The sequence below is a fragment of the Mustela putorius genome, unplaced genomic scaffold (assembly GCF_011764305.1).
Source record: "Mustela putorius furo isolate JIRA1106 unplaced genomic scaffold, ASM1176430v1.1 tig00003963_pilon_pilon_pilon, whole genome shotgun sequence".
In the NCBI taxonomy this organism is placed as follows: Eukaryota; Metazoa; Chordata; class Mammalia; order Carnivora; family Mustelidae; genus Mustela; species Mustela putorius.
In genome coordinates, this window is record NW_025422107.1 from 60538 (window position 1) to 69959 (window position 9422).

Below are 9422 nucleotides of genomic sequence, written 5' to 3' on the forward strand. Positions count from 1 at the left end.
GAGTTGGTTTGATTTGTTGTTGATTCTCCAGTTCTTTAAGGTGTAGAGACAGCTGGTGTATTCTGGATTTTTCAATTTTTTTGAGGGGGGCTTGGGTGATTATGTATTTCCCCCTGAGGACCGCCTTTGCTGTATCTCATGGGTTTTGGACTGAAGTGTCTTCATTCTCATTGGTTTTTCCATGAATTGTTTCAGTTCTTCTTTGATCTCCTGGTTGATCCAAGCATTCTTTTTTTTTTTTAAAGATTTTATTTATTTATTTAACAGACAGAGATCACAAGTAGGCAGAGAGGCAGGCAGAGAGAGAGAGGAGGAAGCAGGCTCCCTGCTGAGCAGAGAGCCTGATGCGGGGCTCGATCCCAGACCCTGAGATCATGACCTGAGCCAAAGGCAGGGGCTTAACCCACTAAGCCACCCAGGCGCCCCGATCCAAGCATTCTTAACCAAGGTGGTCTTTAGCTTCCAGGTGTTTGCGTTCCTTCGGAACTTTTCCTTGTGATTGAGCTCCAGTTTTCAAAGCATTGTGATCTGAGAATATGCAGGGAATCATCTCAGTCTTTTGATATCGTTTGAGTCCTGATTTGTGACCCAGTATGTGGTCTATTCTGGAGAAGGTTCCATGTGCACTTGAGAAGAATGAGTATTCTGTTGTTTTAGGGTGGAATGTTCTGTATATATCTATAAAATCCATCTGGTCCAATGTGTCATTCAATGCTCTTGTTTCTTTATTGATTTTCTGCTTCGATGATCTGTCTATTTTCTGTGAGAGGCGTGTTAAGATCTCCTACGATTAGTGCATTCATATCAATATGACTCTTCATCTTGATTAACAGTTTTCTTATGTAATTGGTTTGCTCCCATATTGGGAGCATAGATATTTACAATTGTTAGATCATCTTGGTGGATAGTCCCTTTAAGGATTATGTAGTGTCCTTCTGTATCTCTGACTACAGTCTTTAGTTTACAATGTAATTTATCTGACATGAGAATCATTACCCCAGCCTTCTTTTGAGGCCCATTGGCATGAAAGATGCTTCTCCATCCCTTCACTTTCAGTCTGGGTGTATCTTCAGGTTCAAAATGGGTCTCTTGTAGACAACATATGGATGGGTCCTTTCATTTTATCCAATCTGCAACCCTGTGCTGTTTTATGGGCGCATTTAGGCCATTCACATTGAGAGTGATTATTGATAGATACGTTTTAATTGACATCGAGTTACCTTTGAAGTCTTTCTTTCTGTATATTGTCTCTATATTTCTGTGCAATGCTATTCTTGGGATTTTTCCTCTTTTATAGAACCCCCCTTAGTATTTTCCTGCAGTGTCCCCTTGGTGGTTGCATAATCTTTTATGCCTTACCGGTCTTAGAAACTCTTTATCTTTCCATCCATTTTGAATGTCAGTCTTGCTGGATAAAGTATTCTTGGTTGCATGTTCTTCTCATTTAGTGCCCTGAATATATCTTGCCAGCATTTTCTGGCTTGCCAGGTCTCTGTGGACAGGTCTGACGTTATTCTGAAGGGCTTTCCTCTGTACGTGAGGAGCCTCTTTGCCCTAGCGGCTTTCAAGAGATTATACCTACAATTATAATTCCTCAATTTGACTATCAGGTGTCCTGATTTTTTTTGGAATGTATAATCTTGGGTGGAGACCTTTCAGCCTCTAGTACATGAATGCTGGTTCCATTTGTGAGATTGGGAAATCTTTCATGAAGGACTTGTTTCACTATATCTTCTAGACTTCTTTCTTTCTCCTCCCCTTACGGGATTCCAATAATTCTGACGTTGGAATGCTTCATGGCATCATTTATTTCCCTGATTCTGTTTTCGTGGTTTCTAAGCTGTTTGTTCCAGGCTTCCTCCTAATCCTTTCTCTCTATCTGTTTGTCCTCCAGATCACTAATTTTATCTTCTGTCTCAGTTACACTAGCTTTGAGAGAGTTTAGATTAGATTGGAACTCATTAAGAGCATTGTGAACCTCCTCCCTGGTATCTTTAAGCTCCACCCTAACATTGTGAACATCATCTCTCATCGCTTTCAGCTCGGCCCTAATCAATTCCATTTGGTCATCCATGGCTTTCTCCAACCTAGCTAATTGCCTGGATAATTTTTAGCCTGAATTCTCTTTCCAACATATTGTCTATGTTGATAGCCGTTAGCTCTCTTGCAGATGGTCCATCCTCTGTATTTTTCTTCTGTTGGGCATTCCTCCTCCTAGTCATTTTGGTGGGAGATGACTGAACAGGTGTAGCTGGATGTATGAACCATGGTGCAGTCAAGGTGCACCCTGGAACACTTCTGAGCAATCAGGATTCCCCACCAAATGAGAGACAAAAGAAAAGAAAAAGAAGAAGAAAAAAAAAAAGAAAAGAAAAAAGAGAGAGAGAGAGACAGGAAAGAAAGGGAAGATGAAAAAGAAGGTTCAGCCCAAATGGGCCCCAAGGTAAGATTTATGAAGTAGACAAACAAAAAGACTGATACAAGTATTTAACAAGAGAAAAAAAAATATATATGCAAATAAAGGAAGAACCTCGTCAAAAAGAACCCCAAGTATAAGATTTATATGCTATCAGGACAAACACAAAAACACAGAAACACTGGTGGAAGAAAATGATGGGAGAGTGGTTATAACTCTCAGTGTGTGCGAGGAAGGTTGTTTTGATTCTTCCTGGATGTATCTTGATATCTTTGTTAAAGGACTCTACTTTCTTAAAATAAAGCGGGATTAAAAATTGGTTTACCTATAGGGGTAGTATTGATTGGGGAATGGGATTACTTTGAAGTTTAACTCTATATGAATATTAGAAGATAAAAATAAAAAGGAATAAACTAGACTAAACTAAACTAAAATTTTAAAAAAAGGAATTCAAAAAATAGAAATGCAAAAGAAAAACATAGGTGTATGTATCAAAATGTTTATGTTAGAAGGTTATTATGGAATTTGATGTACTGTACAGCTCGCTGTGATGGTAAATAGGTTAAAAAAATTACCTATGTATTAAAAAAAAATGAACCAGAATAGTGGGAATGAGTGAAAAATAAAAGTTTTCCTATGAAGTAATGGTTGTTCTCTTGTAGTCCTTTTTTTTTCTTTCTTGGTTTGTTTTCTGGGGGAGGGAACTGCCACGTGGGTTTTCAGTCAATGATGTTCCCTGAGTTAAGTCCTCCCGTCCCCCTCAAGGGGGTGGGCTCTGAGGAAACTGGGTTTGTTTTTTTTTTTCAGGCTTTTGTTCTCTGGCGGTTTTTATATTTGTTCACTTTTTTTTTTCTCTCACTTTGACCACTTTTGATGGTTTTTGTAGTTTTAGAGGAAAACAAACTGCACCCTGATCTCCTTCTCAGAAAGAGCCCTCAGTCTGGCTGCAGAGCTTAAATAAATTCCCCTTTGGCTTCTGGCAGAGCAGGTTCCAAGTCGAGGTCCCTGGAGAGGCAAAATCTTTTGCTTGTACCCAAAGCCAAGGCAGTGGCGGCTCTCTGGGCAGCTCCAGACCGCCAGAGAGGTTCCAAGGAGCAATCGCACACTGAGATTTTCCTGCTGGCCTGGGCTGGGAGTGCCTGATCTTTCTGGATCTAAGAGCGCCTGGCTTGTGCGCACCAATTTCAGGGGAGACTGTGGGTTGCGCGCGGGTCATATGCTCTGAGAATGGGGCGCAGGTCTGAAAGCACCAGGGTGGGACTTCCATGCACCTCTCTGGGGGGAGAGTTTGGTGCAGGCGTCTGAGGTTCTGAAACAATGGCACATATCAAAGGGCGCCGGCTGGGCCTTTGTACTTCTCTCATGGGAGTATCTCAGGCTCTATAGCAGGGCTTGAGCATTCTGCCACCCAGCGTGGCTCCCATCCCCTCACAGGAAATGGACCCCACACGTTCTTAGGAGCTGGTTTCTCCGCCGCACTCTCTCTGCCTCAGCGCCAGGGGAGGCTGTCCTGGGATCGGGGACTTAAGCCCCTGTCCCTAGCCACCCTGATTCTCACAATTTCCTTTGCTCTTTTGGAGTGCTTTCAACCAGTCTCCAAGTTAATGCTGGTCCCCAGACGCAGGGCACTCTCCCTCGTATTGGAGTATTACTTTCCAACCGGTAGCTCTGGTGGCTCCCTCCCCCTTTTGTTTATCTTCCCATATCAGTCGCTGTTCCCACTTCGCTTTACCTGTCCACTGGCGTCTTCTGCCCCTGTAGAGATCCAGACGTGTATAATTCTGATCTCAGGCTAATTTCATGGGTGATCGGAGTTCTTTGGTAGGTAATCAGCTCACTTTGGGGTACAGGCTGAAAAGGCGCCTCCTCCTACTTCCCCGCCATCTTGCCCCCCCCCAGTAACAGATTTCTTAAAAAGAAATAGAAATTCAAACTTGCTTCAGACTTCTGCCTACAACATACTGATGGCATAAAATACTGAAGTATTATCAGAATAATACTATATTTAGGATAAGTATTTTATAACTCATAATTCTATACCCAGTTAGGTTATTCCTGTTGTAAATATGTTTATGAGACTAAATGAATATATTGAAAATACTTTTTAAAAAATAACATTTTGTCAGCACAAATTTAATTATTGTGAGTAACCAGCATTTTAAATCTGCATAATTTAGGAAGACCATGAATTTGAATACTGGGAATGAATGCAGGAAGCAAAACACATTCTGATTCTTGTGTTAAGTCATTGTTTTGTTTTTGACTTTATAAACAGAAAAATGAAGGTATAAGTATCTACTACTTAAAGAGATATCTCCTAGCAGAATAAAAAAAAAGTAGAAGTCACTGTATCAACTCAAATCAGCTGTGATCTATATGATATTATAGAAAAAGATTCAGATTTTCATATTTTCAGTTTAAAAGAAGACATCTCCCAGAGTTAGATACCCATTCTAATTTTATTTTTTAATTACTTTTTTTAAAATTATATTCAGTTAGCCAACATATAGAACATCATTAATTTTGGTGCAGTGTTCAACAATTCATTTGTTGTATATAAAACCAAGTGGTCATCCCAACATGTGTCCTTCTCAATATCCACTACCCAGTTACCTCATTTCCCAACACTCTCCCTTCTGTAACTCCTAGTGTGTTTCCTGGAGTAGAGTCTCTCATAGTTTGTCTCCCTCTCTGATTTCATCCCATTCAGTTTTCCCTCACTTACCCTGTGGTCTTCTGCCCTAATCCTTATGTTCCACATATGAGTAAAACCATATGGTAATTGTCTTTCTCTGTTTCACTTATTTCACTTAGCATCATGACCTCCAGTTCCATCCATGTTGATGCAAATGATGGGTATTCATCCTTTCTGATGGCTGAGTAATATTTGTATATAGGGACCACATCTTCTTTATCCATTCTTCTGTTGGAGGACATCTTGTCTCCTTCCACAGTTTGACTACTGTGGACATTTCTGCTATGAACATTGAGATTCAGGTGTTCCTTCTTTTCACTACATCTGTGTCTTTGGGATAAATACATAAATACCTAGTAGTGCAATTGCTGGGTCCTAGGGTAGCCCTATTTTTAATGTCTTGAGGAACGTCCATACCATTTTCCAGAGTGTTATACGAGCTTGCATTTCTACCACCAGTGTAAGAGGGCTCCCCTTTTTCCACATCCTCTCCAACATTTGTTGTTTCCTGTCTTGTTAATTTTTGCCATTCTAACTGGTGTAAGGTGGTTATTTCATTGTGAGTTTGATTTGTATTTCCCTGACGGCTAGTGACACTGAGAACTTTTCCATGTGTCTGTTATAGCAGAACATTTGTATGTCTTTTTTGGGGAAGTGTCTGTTCATATCTTTTGCCCATTTCTTGACTGGGTTATTTGTTTTTTTGGGTGTTGAATTTGAGAAGTTCATTATAGATTCTCGATACCAGTCCTTTATCTATAATGTCATTTGCAAATATCCTCTCCCATTCCATGGATGCCTCTTAATTTTGTTGACTGTTTCCTTTGCTGTGCAGAGGCTTATCTTGTTGAAGTCCCAAGAATTTATTTTTGCTTTTCTCTCCCTTGCCTTTAGAGACGTGTCTTGAAAGAAGTTACTGTGGCCAATGTCAAAGAGGTTACTGCCTATGTTTTCCTCTAGGATTTTGATGAATTTCTGTCTCACATTGAGGTCTGTCAACCATTTTGAGTTTGTGTACAGTGTAAGAGAATGGTCCAGTTTCATTCTTCTGCATGTGGCTTCCAATTTTCCCAGCACCATTTGTTGAAGAGACTGTCTTTTATCCCATAGGATGTTCTTTTCTGCTTTGTCTCAGATTAGTTGACCAGAGAGTTGAGGGTCCATTTCTGGAGTTTCTATTCTGTTCTATCGATCTATGTGTCTGTTTTTGTGCCAGTACCATACTGTCTTGATGATTATAGCTTTGTAATAGAGCTTGAAGTCTGGAATTGTGATGCTGCCAACTTTTCATTTGAAATGCGTTTATTTGTTTCTGCTCTCATTCTGTTTGGGTTGGTTTTATCCTGTTTTTATTTCATATCTATACCTATAACTATACTATATTTGTATCTACTTCTATTTATATATACTTCTATGGGGTGTTTTATAATCTGGTAAAATTATTCGCACCCCACTCCAACTGTATTTGAAATAATTAACATAACTACACTGAAAGGGGACAGAAAAATAGCCTAAGTAATTCTTGGACACAGTATTTTGGCTAAATATCCTCATACTAAATTAAATTAAATACTAAATTAAAAAAGAGACTGTAAACACATAACTCTAATTATTTATTTAGTTCCCTTAGTGTCATGGGTTAGCAGTTCTAAGGCAATTTCATGCATGTTCTAAGATTGAGCTTTTTTATATAGTGTTTCCTGGGGGAAGGGCAAGGAAAGTACTGGCTACAGGGATGCTGGTGGAGTGGGAGCTGTGCTGGCTCTAGGCTCTGATCACATGCATACTCAGAGGACCAGCGCTGGACCCTCTCTGGGGGAGGGCAACTGCTGGTGATCCAGGAGGTTGTGGTCATCAGGGATCTGTGGTGGAGCAGCGAGAAGGTCCAGAGATGAGTTTTCTGGAACCCACTGCTCCTGACACCACTTAGTTATCAGAGTCTTCTACTGTGTTCCAATATTTTTTCCTCTTTTATTCTTCCTCTAAGCTTATAGTGACCTTCTCATAAAAATTGAGGAAAAAATCTGATAATGACCATGACTTCATACATTTTCTTCTGTTTCAAGGGATGATTTCCTCCATATAATATATCCTAATTTTAGCAGAGGCCTTTTGTGAATTGATTAAAGTGTCTCTCTCTCTCTCTCTCTTTTTTTTTTTTTTTTGATAGATGTGGTGGCTCTCTAGTTCAGCCCAAGAGACAGGCAGTTAATAACTTTTCATGGAGGAAATCCCAACACTGCTGGACCACATTCTTCCCTTTACCAGAAACTGCTCCTGAGGGAATACAAAGGGTGTGGGACAATTACTGAGTTTCAATCTCCCTCAAGATTCCTGAAGCACTCATACTGAGGCTATCTAAGAAAGAAATAAATAGCACAAGTCCCCTTATGATCCAGAGCTGAGAACCCTAGAATTACACCAGTGGTCCTGATATTATGACCAAACACACTCTTGTGCACAGCCCTACTACAGCTGGGTTGTAGGAAAGGCTGGCTGCAGCACAGGTAGGCAACCTGGACATGAGCCTGTTTTTATGTTCTCTGCTCCACACAGTGACAGCCTCTGAGTTTTCATGTTAACTTCCAATGATGTAGAGGATGGAAGAAGAGGCAGTGAGTCATTGCTGATGGAGGCTGAGACGGACACAGGCAGGAAGGTAAGCTTCACAGCTGGAATGGAACAAACCCCAATATATGTTTGAACAATGACAAACAGACCAAGTATGTCCTAGGTGCAGTGAGAAGTATTAGGATAAATAAGGCAGGCTTACCATCTCTAAAGGGTCAGAGTCAGGTAGGGAAGAATAGACCTAAATGTTTGATAATGAAAGTATAAGAAAATCTTTGCACTATTTGAGAGGAAGGATGACATTAAGTCTTTTCCACGGGAAGACAAGAGATTCCCAAGAAAGTTTATGAAAGTCACCAAATGAGGTGACAGAAAATAGGTGATGGGGGAGAGCAGACAACAGAAGATCCCTGCAGGCTAGTGCATTCACAAACAAGGACAGCAGGAGGGTTTAGGGCCAGCACCCCTGGGCAGGGAAGAGGGACTGGCAGGAGAAGTGTTTCCTCTCATGCACAAGAAAACCCCAGGATGAATCATTTAGGATGGCTATGGATTTCAAACTCTAGTCCCCATGGGGAGACTCAGAAAGTTGCCTATCACCAAAGAGAGAGTCTGTGTTCTTTTTTTTTTTTTTTTTTTTTTTTTTTAAAGATTTTATTTATTTATTTGTCAGAGAGAGAGTGAGTGAGAGCGAGCACAGGTAGACAGAGTGGAAGGAAGAGTCAGAGGGAGAAGCAGGCTCCCTGTGGAGCAAGGAGCCCGATGCGGGACTCGATCCCAGGACGCTGGGATCATGACCTGAGCCGAAGGCAGCTGCTTAACCAACTGAGCCACCCAGGCGTCCCGAGAGTCTGTGTTCTGAATGAGAATTCCTTTCTATGGGACTGATCCTTGGCAGTAAGTGGTCCCAGGTTGGGGTAGGAATAAAGAATTTCTATTCCTTTATTCCTCTATATCAAGACAAGCCTATAGCTGGTCATTGCTCCGAGTTGCAGACAATACAAGGTTCTGGACTTTTTAAATATAGGTCAGTGGATAGAACCCCTCCCTCCACCTACACACGAATTCAGGGAAACTACCTTTATGTTTCTCCTCACAATGTGGGCCTCAGTCTTCTGGAGGTAAAAAGGGAGGCACAGAATTACACATCTTCCAGTGAGTGCATTCACCCAGGCATTGTGTGTTTATGAACAACTCTTTAGTGCCAGGCATTATCTTAGGTGCTAGGGAATCAGAGAAAGAGAGTACACAGTGGCCCTGACTTCTTGATGCTTTCATTTTGGTGGGGAGGTTGGATTTAATGAGGTTAAGTTATGTTGTTTTTATATACAAATATGACTGATTTGTGTATGTTGATTCTACAACATGTTACTATTCTCAATAGTCTTGTGGTTTCTCTGTTGATTTTCTTGCGTTCTCCAGAAATCTCTTTTTGTAACAATACTTATCAGGTTTTAAAATCAGCATTATACCTTCTTTAGAAAAACATTTTGGAAGTTTGCCTTCTCTTTCTATATTCTGACTAGAAAAAGAGATTGTCTACCATTTATAGTTTTGACGGGATCTCTTATTAAACTAGATGATGTTGGCACTTTTTTAGGGAGCAGATCTTTGACAGATATGCTAAATTGTATTTTTGTTGTTGGGTGTTTTCCACCATCCCTGCAGGAGGATTACTGTTGACCCTTGAACAATGGGCTAGAGGAGCAGATCCCTCTCACACAAATGAGAAAAATCCAT